General features: G+C 38.8%; 1 pseudogene; it reads left to right on the forward strand.

Moving 5' to 3' along the window:
• Positions 1–3,456: 3,456 nt before the first annotated feature.
• On the forward strand, positions 3,457–5,633 carry LOC144374930 (transmembrane 9 superfamily member 3-like; annotated as a pseudogene).
• The last annotated feature ends 5,087 nt before the right edge of the window (positions 5,634–10,720 follow it).

Consider the following 10,720-nt stretch of genomic DNA (forward strand, 5'->3'; position numbering starts at 1 on the left):
TGACTCTAGAGAGACACAATCTTCTGTCCCTCCTAATATGAATTAGATAATTCCATTGCTCTGTAGATGTTCTGAAGGCTAAAGACTCTTAATGCTAAATTTATTGAGAGAATAAATCCCATTTTAGCTGTCTTGTCTCTGCCCTTTGGGTGAACAGAGACCAAAGAAATAAGAAGACATGTATTTATTCACAAAGGATACCCTCACATAGGAAATGCTATGTATTCTTGGAATCTTCTTTAGTTAATTGAAGAGATTATTTATTGAGGAAATAACTTATTGAGACCTGGGATTAAATACATAGTTGATTTAACATCTCCAGAGTTACTAGCCATGCATGTTGTAAATGCTACAAATCTAGGAAGCGTAACTCACACAATCCTGCTTCAGAATGTGGGCAAATCCAGGGAAGCATCTCTTTCCTTCCTCATCCCAAAATGTTACTCCTGCTGCCAGTTTTTTCACCTGTACCCTCTCATCTGATTTTTTGTCCTTGGCATACAGTTGAGTGCTTTCTCTGCTCTCCTGTATTGCCAAAGCTATTTTGAGCTTTGTGTTCACATTAATTTGAAATACTTGTTGACCTGTTGTTTACCAGATATTGTTAGGGAATAGAGGAGAAACTTTATAGTTTCTTCCTCTTTCCTGTCTTCATTGAAACCAGATTTGAACTTTGTATATGTTGTCTCCCATACTTAGAAGTTAAACTTGAAGACCTGAATCAAACAGCAGATTCTCACTCTGGGAATACATTTTCCTTGATGTTTTTAATTGCTGATTAATTTGGTGAATCACATAAGAGATGCTACAAGGTTTGGTTGCTGTTGCTTTAAAATGAATTAATAGTTTGATGAAAAATTTCAAACTATAACCCCTGTGACATGAATCTAGAATTGTTAATAATATGCTAGAAAATAACATTCTGAATTATACCTTAACATAATGAAGAAAATACAGCTAATGTCCTGAAAAAAAGAGATTTGAGAAGGCAGTTTTGTCATTTTTAGTAATATGGATTTACTAAAATCAACAATTTACTGAAATAATGATATGAAAGTGGCAAATAAAATACACCCATTTCTCTTCCTTTTCATAAAAATGATCAATTGGTCTTGTAACATTTAGAAAATTAAGTAGATGTTTTTGTGATCAGTATACTTTTGGTTTCGTTCTGTTTTCTCTTTCTAAATGAAATCACTTTTTTAAAAGAAAAAAATTAAAATGCCACCTCATGATGGCCATTATGCTTTTTTAACATCAAAATTAAATGGACAATTGTAGAGGTTAACCCCCTTGACTTCTTAATCACTTTTAACATTGACTCCTTCTTCTTGAATAATCTTAAAATCTTAAAATTATTTTCTCTATCATCTCCCAAGATTCTGATAATTTTCTTTAATTCCTACTATACTGATATTCTGTTTAGTATCCTTCAGGTTTTATTTTTCTTCTTATGATCCCAGTTAACTTTGTCCTGGAACATTTTAGTCAATCCTATAACTTCAACTACTGTCTGTTCAGCAATGAGCTTCAAATCTTTGTTTGCCTATCAGATCTCTCTCGAGCTACAGTCAATATGTCCATATACTTTATACATTATCCATCTCTAAATCAATAGATTTCCAGGTACACTCAGAATTTTTCCTATCTTATTTCTGAACCTAACCCTTCAACACACTATAATATGGTCACCTTCTACCCAAAAGGCTGAGTCAGAACCTGGGCAGTCAACTTGAACATTTCTATCTTTTCCAACCCACATTCAAACTTTGACCCAGTCCTATTGATCCAACCTCTTTAAGTATCTCTCATACCAACCCTGCTCTCTCTGCTCTTACCACTACTATTTCAATTCAGGCATTTATCATTTTTACGTGAAGTACACAGTAAACTCCTAACAGATCCCCTAAGTTCATTTTGAAAATTATCTATCCACTAACCACACTGATCATAAATCTTTTATTTTCAACACAGTGACTGCAAAGAAATCATATAACAATTTCATCTAAGAGTTGGGAGGGTATGGTAAAAGGAGGGTGACATCTTTAATTAAATAAATCATTCACCATAGAGTAACTGGGAAAATATTATCGACGAAATCATAATTGTTTTTTAATGTTTATTTAGAATTGTCAAAATCTTTTAAAGGAGGCCATATTCTTTTTGTGAATATTGAACAAGAGTATGTGGTGTAAAGAAAGAAAGAGGAAAGGAAAAAGAAAAGCTAAGAAACAATTCTGAATAAAATCCAGTGGGTTCACGTTATCCTTAGAATAAAGAGTCATTATGGCCCCAGTTTGTCTGCCACAGCATCTCATCAATGATTACTAAACAGAAATGCTATATAGAATGAAAAGTGAGAAACTGCTATATGAAATCTTAATGACTTTTCACATGCTTTGAACACACTTGAAATACCAATTATACCCCCCCCATGAAGACACTGCAAACACACACACACACACACACCCTCTGATTCCTATTTTCTTTTCCTTCAAACAAAGAAACTCTTACAGTTGCCTTACAAAATCTTCTTTGCCAAAGTCAATTTTGAAGCTAAATAAAATGCCTCTAGCCTTTGTTTGCAATTTTATACGTTGTGTGAATACCTCTATTATATTACTTATCACAGTGTAAAGAAATGCATGGTTTGTGCATCTCTATTTCCAATGTACAATGAACTTCCTGGGGATAAAAATCAATTTTTTTATCTTAGTAACCCCAACATCAAGCCTGACATGTGAATAAATGTTTTCTAAAAACTTGAGGACTTTTAAAAAAGTTTAGTAAATAAGAGGCAAAAACAAATTCCTTAATTCCTTACCTTAGACAAATAAGCTTAGATTTGTTCCTGATGAATTTACAATTAAAAAATACCAAGAACTTTGAAGAATTACAATAATGATATATTGATGACCACTCTGAAAATCTGCTTTAAAATGTCTGTTTGTCTGCTTTCCTTATCTATCTTCTATTATGCTAAAGAACTGCACAGGGAGCTGAAGAAATGAAAACAGCCTTTATTTAATGCTCACATGCTTTGCACATACTGAAAACCATCCAGTCTGAAAACCAGTCTTTGCACATATAGTAATTGTGTGACAGATGGTCTCTGGCTTGTCACACAATTACTATATACACAGTATAGAACTAGAATCCAAAGTAAGCTAATAGATCTCAGCCAACTACACAATCAGGGAAAGACTCCCCATCAGGTCTTCTGATGAATGCTTTCTATCCTTGATCAGCTCCTGGGCACTGTGGGGCACTAGGATCCAACAGGCTGTCAATCAGGGCGCATGGTCCAGTCTTCAGTCTTTTGTCAACCCCTCCCTCTACAGCATTCTTAAAATTACTTCCTTGACTCCACTCAACTCATTAGTTCTTCATTTACTTTTTATTTCACCTATTTTAAAGAAATTTATTTATATATTCTTTCAAAAAATATAACTCTATGCCTGGTGTGTGGGAGATTCAAATTGAGAACAAGTGATATCCTTGTCCCTATGAATTTTTTATCTTTTGGGGGTGGGATAAGCATTTTTCAAAAACTCACTTAAATCTGCACAATGCTGTTGTGGCTGAGTCAGAGAAAGAGGCTGGCAGGATCAGGAGGGCGGCACAGGAGCTGTTAAGGCAGGGGCATCAGCGGAGCGGCTGGGCCCAGGCCTTGAGTCTGCCAGTGCCCTGTGGATGCGAATCACTGCCGCACAAGCACCAGAGGCAGAGCAATTGATGGGCCAGTCAGGCATGAGCGCTCAGGATGAGGCCTCTGCAGGGCGCTCCTGGCCTGTCAGCTTCTGCTGCACTGCTGCTGCCCAGGGCCCAGGCAGAGGAGCATCAACACATGTTCCCAGCAGAGGCTCCAGGCTCCATCTGGTAGTCTTTTAGGCCACTTCTGACCTTAAAGTCTCCAGTTTCCCAGTGGAAGGCCTGGCCCCAAAACAATCTCTTGCATTTGGTCTAAAGTTGATCGGTGGTTTAATTGCATTTTCACATTCAAGATTGGATGTTAAGGATTCTAGGAGTGGCTTTCACTTAGGACTGGATGGTTTTCAGAATGGTGAACTGGAGCAAGGCAGGAAAGTCAGTTTCAAGATACAGAAGTAGTTGTCTTATGGATGAAAACTGCTGGACCCTTCCAAAATTGCCTCGAAACATATAAGTACTTTTCACTTCTAATCTGTGTGGGGTCAAAAAAAGTAACAGTCATTACCATGAAGCTCCAGGAGAAACATTTCAAGGAGTTGAAATGGAATTTAGTGGTCTAGATATTAAATTTAAAGATGATGTGATGCCAGCCAGTTACTGTGAAATTGATTTTGATAAAGAAAAGAGATGCCTTTGTTTATGCTATCAAAATTCACTACTGGTACCAGATGTACATAGTTGATTTAGCAATATGGGGTATTATTGGTGAAGCAGATGAAAATGTAGAAGTTTGTTATCTTTGGACCTACAAAAAGCTTGAAATAGATTTTAATGGAAATTTAATTGTTGGAGGAAATGTGAAACTGTTCCCAATACCAAAATACAGATGTCATATTTGGTAAAATGGAAAAATTCAGATGTAAAATTTGAAGAACGATTGCACAAATATCTTGTGATCCATCCTTTTTTCAACAGGGGATTCATTGGTTTTTAATTTTCAACTCTTTCAGGATGGTGATCTTCTTGATAGGCTTAGTTTCAATGATTTTAATGAGAACTTAAGGAAAGATTATGTCTGGTTCAGTAATGAAGAAATGGCTGACATGGATAGACTTAGGAGATGGATATGGATAGAAACAGGTGCATGGAGATGTATTTAGATCATCAAGACACCAGCTAATATTTTCCTCTCTACTTGGTTCTGGATTTCAGATATTTCCTGTGTTTCTCATTGTTATTATTATTGCAATGATAGAAGATTTATATATTTTTCTATGCTGCTACATCACCAATGAATGATTATTTTGGAGGAAGTCTGTATGCTAGACAAGGAGAAAGGATATGGATAAAACAGATGTTCACTGGGGCATTCCTTATCCCAGCTTCAGTGTATTGCAGGCCTTCTTCAATTTTATATTTATTTATTACCATGCTTCAAGAGCCATTCCTTTTGGAACAAAAATCTAAATCTTATTGGTATAATACTTGGCTGAAATTTGTTAGGTCAGCCCAACTTCCTTTGTTGTGCCAATGCTGTGCCTTGTCCTATACTGGAGAAAAAATATTTTATGTAGCTTGCAGTTATTGTTTGCCTGGGAAGTATTTTACCTTTTGGCTCTATCTTTATTGAAATGTATTTCATTTTCACATCTATTATGTCTATGACTTCATAATGCTGGTTCTGGCCATCCTTTGCATTGTTACCATCTATGTGATATTGTGTGCACATACTTCTTGCTAAATGGGATTATAGGTGGCAGTGGACAAGTTTTCTCTCTGCTGAATCAACTTCAATCCCTGTTTACACGTATTCGTTTTACTTTTTTTTGAAACAAAGATGTATGGCTTACTTCAAACATTTTACTTTGGATACATAGTGGTATTTAGCACAGCCTTGGGGTAATGTGTGGAGCACTTGTTTACATGGGAACAAGGGCCTTTGTCCAAAAAAAAAAATCTATACTAATGTGAAAATTGATTAGAGGCACAAGAAAACCTGGAACTTTGGATCAATTTCTCTTTTATATGGGTAGCAGTCAGTGCTGTTTTCATCTAAACCCTGAAAGGAACTCAGAAAGGGAAATGGCCTTCCTGATAATGGGTGGCTCGTCCATGATCTCCACAAGTCAACAAAAGCACTCCTAATAGAACGAAAACCTCAGGCAGGACCACATGGTGGTCATATCCAAAACTATGTGGAGACTGACTCTGAGGCAACAGAAATTACTGAGCCAACCTTTTTCTTACCAGGCATTACCTACCCCAGGTTTGCCCAGAACAAGGGGAAATGGCCATTTAGCGAGCAACCTCTTTACCAACATGGACTGTGACTCTCCAGTAATCTTCCCACCCCTGAGACAAAAGTACAAAAGTGATTGAAGATGCTCAATCACCAAGCTGCCTCACTTCTTGCCCCTGTCCTGACTCACATCGTGGAGTCATTGAATAAAAGACAGAATCTTCTAAGGGTCACTGCTCCATGTTTCTTTCTGAAATGCTTCTGTGTGGCTGTGGAGCCACCAGAAATCTAGGTAAACTGACTCTGACCGCAGGTGACAGCCTGGTGAACTTCAATTGGTGGACATTAGCATCATGATCTTGTTTTTAATGTTATTTGCCTCAGGTCCCAATATCTACTTTAAAATTCAGAACTTTTTTCAGCATCACAGATTACTCTGAACAGGTCTCTACATCCAGCTGCCATTTTGCAAGAGATATGGAAGAAAGAGAAAAAAAGATGTGTACCATATTCTAAATATGAATTAGCAAAATCCAGATGTGAGGACGTCCATGGATCTCAGGGCCTGCCACTATAACAAAGAGACCAAGGAAAAGACACACAGGGCGGAGAACCTGAAAACCAAGAACTGCACAAAGACATACCAAGTGGTGCATGGGGTGTCTGTCTTAGCCCTTGAGCTTGTGTGCCCTGGTGCTGGTTACTTTCGGAGGAAGGAGGGACTAGGGCTAGGATGCAGCCATGTGGGATGCTGACAAGGTGCTGTTCTTGACTTGGTTCTAGGGTGTTCCACATAATTTTTCACTAAGTTACACTTTTTTTTTTCTGTGGTCCCCTCCCCTGCTTTGTACTTTCATTGCCTTCCATTACTGTGACAAATATATGAGGTAATCAGCTTTAAAAGACACAGGTATGTTCTGGCTGACTTTTGCAGGCTTCACTCCGTGGTTGGTTGCCCTGTTGTTCTTGGACCTGGGGTGAAACCACATATCACCCTGGCAGTGCATGGTGGCAAGTGACTCACTTAATGGTGGCTGGGAAGCAGAGAGTGGGAAATTAAAGAGACCAGGATTCCTCAGTCCCATGAAAGGAGGCCCTTAACAGGAAGCTCCCCACTAGCCTCCCCCTTAAAGATCCCACTTCCTCCCAATAGCACCTGTGGCTGTGATCAAAGCTTTCTCACCTGGGCCTGTAGGGATCATTCCAGATTCAAACTTTAGTAGTGGCAGTGCTTCATTTAAAAAGGAAAGGATTGGAAGTATACCCTCCACTGGTCTTTTCCTACAGATAGAAATCTAGAAATGGAGAAGCCAAGAGCCCACTGGGGTCATCCCAGGCACCAGGAGAGGCCACAGCTTGACCAGGGAGGCCAGAGCAATGGAGGCATGGAGTGGAGGCCAGGTTCTGGATGCACTGGAAGTAAGAACCAGCACAGCTGCTGACTACTGAATGGAGCATAAAGAAAGAGAAGATGGCACCGGGGTGGAGCTCAGGGGCACAGTACTTGCCTGGCATATGTGAGGCCCTGGGTTCTATCCCTTGCAGAACAAGAGAATTTTTTTGAAGAAATAAATAGGAGACACAAGATCAGGCCTCTGTTTCTCCTTCCTTTGTTGCACAACCAGACAATACAAAACTCTTTCAGCCTAGGATGTTATTGGTCACCACTGGGGAAAAACAGAAAAGTGCAGGGAGATGTCAGAGAAATCTGCTTTGCAGCAATAACAGCCCCAGTTCCCCTGGCCTTCATTCTTGTCCCTGACAGGGGACTGTAACTTTGTTTCTGTTATCCCATTAGCTGAGGATGCCTGGCCAGGGCCCAGCAGGCAGCATTTACCTGGTCCAGGGAAACTGTCAGTCTAGACCCCAGAAGAGTCCTGGTTCCCCTGTGTCACCAGATCACCCACTGGGAAGGTGCTCTTGGAAGGAAGGCTGTCTGAAGCTTCAGTTGTTACAGGGTGGGGACTGGGGAGTCTGTAGCCACCTGCCCTGGGAGTGAGAGAACTGATCCCAGTGACAAATGCAGATGCCTCCTCCCCCAACTCACATGTTAGTTGATTGGTGAGACCAGAAATCTGCTGCTTTGGGAAAAGGGGGAAAGCGAAAAAGTTTGCTTTAAGAAACTGCTGATTCCCAGTTATCTTATTTGTTAAGAAAAGGGGATTTACTTTTCCATGTACTTCTGCATTTAAATCTACACTCAGAGCCAAAGAAAAGAGTAGCTCAGATAGGGATCTACACCTTGCCTTGACCTTTATCCCAAAAGACTTGCCCCTGAAGTAGAAAATCTCCTGTTAAAGTTAATTTTGCATGAGTCCATGAAGACTAATCCAATAATATTTCTGAAGCATCCTTAGCATCAATATGTAGCCTGTGCTTCATGACGCTTTCCTTACACAATCTCTCTTACTTGCAGGTCACCTGGCAGAATTCCTTATCTTTATTCACCAGATCCACATTTTAGAGTTGTAGTTAGTTTTGCATTCACTCACACAACCATTTATACTGTAACCACTATTTATTTGCCAACTACTTTTCACAGTAGCTTATGATACATCAATAAACAAGGAAAATAGTCACCTGCCTTGTGGGTGCCATTCTGATGAAGAGAAGCAGACAACAAATACAATAAATAATCCAGTAATTCAGTAAAAGTAGATCTATGGGGGTGCAGAGTATCACAAGGGATCTGATGCAGGGGAAGGGACTTACTGTATCATCTTTACATCTTATCATAGGAACACAATCTCCAGAACCTGTCTTATATGTCTGGTGAAGAGCAACCTTGACTTTAATTTCATTTAACAGTGTGCCAAAATATATTAGATGAGAATACCAAAAGCCTAGAGAAAATACAGAAGTATTACTGAGCCTATGGAAAATGAAATGAGAGTGCCTAGGATTCTCAGAAGTTATTTATTAATAAATAACTTTTTAATCATGTTTTGTTTACAAAACTTCAGAGAATATGGAAAATATTTTAAATTTGTCGCTGATATATAAAATGTAAAAATTCTATGTATTTAGAGAGTACCATGTGATGATTTGATACACCAAATAAGGTACAATGTTTATATCAGGTTAAAGACACCCACCTCCTTAAACATTTCCCCTTTTTATATGGTGAAAACATGTGGGATCTTTTCTTCCACCTTGTTGAAATATACCATATCTAAATGTTATCAATACTCACCACTTTACTGTGCAATAGCATTCCAGAAAATGTATGCTATTGGTTTTCATTTATTTATTTATTTGCCAATGAGCCTTAATTTTAATTATTTATTTAAATGTGGTTCTGAGTTTATCAATTAAGTCTAAATCCTCAGAGAACTGAGAAGAGTTCTCTTATTTTGACTTTCCAAAAGTATAAGTATGTTAATATATACCTATATTTGTTTCAAAAATATGGAAATGCGTATCTCCTTAACAGATATTAAATTCAGCACAATGGCCTATGGTCAGAGAAATGAAGGAGGTTCTCATTCTCTATTTTTTGTTTGTATGTTGACATTGAGGACTTTACATGTGTATACTTAAAATCTGATTAAAATGAGAGATATGCAGTGATATTTTATAAACTAACCAGTGCACACTATGATAGTTAACACCCAGTAAGCTAAATAGTAAGTACTAGTTTTCCCCTCCAAACTCATGAAAGAGTAGAGTTTGAAACCTAGTTTGAATATCCAACTAATTACCTGGGGATTGCCATTAGGAAAAATTCAGACTTCCTTCCCTCTATCAATGTCAAGAAGAAAGCACTTTTTCCTCATTCTACCCACCAGGTATTGGTCTAATGCATCTTCCATGGCATCTCACACAATGGTCCAACCCAACCCCAGCCAGGCTCTCCACCATCCCCAAGTCTTCACCTGTGGTGTCCTCATGCAGGCCAATGTCAAAAGCCAGCTTATCAGTTAGAGACCACCAGATGCAGAGGCAGCACAGATACTAAATCACAGAACCAGAAGTGATTGCTCAATATTTACAGTCATGGTGGAGTCCTGTTCTGACAACTGATTTGATACGTGTCTCTCTCTCTGCTGCTTAGCCTTTTTCTAAAAATCTGGGTCCCTCTTAACAAAGCCCAGGTCTTTATTGGCTGAGGCAGAACAGCCTTAGCATAGCATTCATTAGGAGCAATATTTAAAGGAAATGTGTAATTTTTCCCTCATAAAAGACTAAGGAAATTTGCTGTGTCACAACAAGACAAATAACTGAATGTGTTTCTACATCTCTCACTTCATGTGATATATTCATGATCCCCAGCTAGAGCACAGTGTGATCTGACAGTGACAACCGGATCCCAAGCAGAAATTGAAAAACTATTCAATTTTATGTTCTACTTCTGTTTTCCCTTCATTTTTTTAACTCTCCGAAATCCATCCAGAATTACTTGGTTTTAGTGTGCAGGATGTTGTTTTACTAAAATGAAGTTTGATTGTGCATGTGTTTCCCTAGGAGGAATTGGTTTCTCTCCAGACTATCATTGCCTCCAACCCCTAGGTTTTCCTAACCATATGGTCATGAAGTTTTGGGTCATTTTTCAGACCAACTCTCAGCACCTTGCTAAGTGCTATAAGGAAGAGGACACAAAATGAATGTGGTATGAGCTTGCAGTACACCACCATCTGCAAAAAGCACACTCACAGCCAGTAATAACAGGACCATGAAGAGGACACAGTGTTCTGGGGATTAGGAAAGGCCAGGCCCCTCTCCGAGAGCTCTGAACAATTAAGGCAAAGTCTAGAACATTCCCATCATGGAACAGGGCCTTCCAGCTAAATGGCAGCCAGTGAGTATGTGAAGGCAGGAGATGAACTGATT

The sequence above is a fragment of the Ictidomys tridecemlineatus genome, unplaced genomic scaffold (assembly GCF_052094955.1).
Source record: "Ictidomys tridecemlineatus isolate mIctTri1 unplaced genomic scaffold, mIctTri1.hap1 Scaffold_96, whole genome shotgun sequence".
Lineage (NCBI taxonomy): Eukaryota > Metazoa > Chordata > Mammalia > Rodentia > Sciuridae > Ictidomys > Ictidomys tridecemlineatus.